The following is a 2,045-nucleotide window of genomic DNA, read 5'->3' as shown; positions in this document are numbered from 1 at the left end:
CCGAGGACAGCAGACATCATTGTCCGGGATCTTAAGTTAATGAAAATGTTTTAATGATTTGCCATTAAGTGTCTATGGTTGGTCCATGTTCATAGGCAGGAAGTTCCATCTGTTCTCATTTGCAGCAGGAAGACTACTCATTATTCTCCAATATCAGCTTCCCCTTCTATGGCAAGAGTTTTGATGAGCACATGGCCATTCAGAATAAAGAGTATATTCCCCAGCCTCTCCTGCAGCTAGCTATGGCCATGTAATTCATATTTCATCAAATATGAAATGTCTGATTTCAAGGCTGGGTGTGGTGGCTCATGCCTGTAATCCTAGCACTCTGGGAGGCTGAGGCAGGAGAATCACTTGAGCCCAGGAGTCTGAGGTTGCTGCGAGCTAGGCTGATGCCATGGCACTCTAGCCCAGGTGACAGAGTGAGACTGCATCTCAAAAAAAAAAAAAATGAAATGTCCGATTTCAAATCAAAAGTGTAGTCTATTATATCTCAAACAAGAAGCAGTACAATTAATCAAAGTACTCACCTAAACTGTCAACACAGTTTTTCCATCTTAACGGTAGCTGGCTTATGCCAACAGCAAAGAAGCATGGAGAACAAGTGGCGATGAAATCACTAAAGTTGTTTTCCACAGCTTGTTGAGAATTGAATATTTTTCCTTGCAAGAAATGGTCCAAAGCCTGGAAGAAGTGGTAGTCAGTTGGTGCAAGGTCTGGTGAATATGGTGGATGACAGAGAGTTTCCAAGTCCAGCCTCTAGTTTGAGCAGTGTTGTTGGTGTGACATGTGGTCGAGTGTTGTCTTGCAAGAGGATTGGCCTGTCTCTATCGACCAATCTCGGCTGCTTAATCACAATTATCCTCATCATTTCATCCAATTGGTTGCAGTAGACATCCGCTGTAATCGACTGACCAGGTTTCATGAAGCTGTAGTGGATAATACCAGCGCTAGACCACCAAACAGACACCTTTAGCGTTTTTGATGAATATTGAGTTTTGGACTGTGTTTCAGTACTTCATCTTTAGTCAACTATTGTGCCGAATGCTTGTGATTATCAGAATCCATTTTCATCACGTGTAAAAATACAATGTAGAAATGGTTCGCCTTTATGTTGTGACAGCAAAGAAAGGCAAGCTTCAAGACGATGACTATTCTGATGCTCATTTAATTTATGCGGAACCCATCTATCCAACTTCTTTACCTTGCCCATTTGTCTCAAATGGTCCAATATTGTTGGAATAGTGACGTCAAACCTTGCTGCTAATTCACGTGCGAGTTGAGATAGATTCACTTCCACTACAGCTTTCAGCTCACCATTATCCACCTTGCTCTCAGGTCACCCACGTGGCTCATTTTCAAATCGCCAGAGCAGAACTCAAACCATCGACGTACTGTGCATTCCTTAGCCACATCCTTCCCAAACACTTCGTTGGTACTTCGAGCTGTCTGCGCTGCATTGGTTCCACAACAGAACTCATATTTAAAAATAACATAAATTTTTGACTTATCCATGGATATCAACTGTCAAACTTAGTACTTAAGGAAATTGGACATTTCATACTTAGTAACCTAATAAATTGGGCTAATGAGATGTCAGCATAAGAGATGTATACATCTTACCATAAAGGGATGGATCACATCTTCCCGTTCTCCTTTCTCCAACTACTAGCAGGAGGGTGGACATGGTGGCATGGACAACACAGACGATGGTAACACCCTAGAGCTGTCAGAGCAATAAGATGGGAGGTGCCTGGGTTCCTGATGATTGTGCAGCCCCCAGACTAGCTCTGAATTTATACCCAGACAGTTGTATGAGACAGAAATAGACACCAGCTGTGTTTAAGCCACTTTTACTTTGGGTCTCTATACCCTAACACCACTGGCTACTAAGAATTTTTCTTTTTTCCTGAACAATAGGTATTTGTATAATTCTATGGAATATTGGATATTCAGAATTTCTGTGTCTTCTTCAATAAGTTTTTCTTCTTTTTTTTTTTGAGACAATCTCACTGTGTTGCCTGGGCTAGAGTGCCGTGGCGTCA

The sequence above is a fragment of the Propithecus coquereli genome, unplaced genomic scaffold, assembly GCF_000956105.1.
Source record: "Propithecus coquereli isolate 6110/MARCELLA unplaced genomic scaffold, Pcoq_1.0 Scaffold27, whole genome shotgun sequence".
Classification (NCBI taxonomy): Eukaryota; Metazoa; Chordata; class Mammalia; order Primates; family Indriidae; genus Propithecus; species Propithecus coquereli.
Note: the sequence above shows the minus strand (reverse complement) of the source record.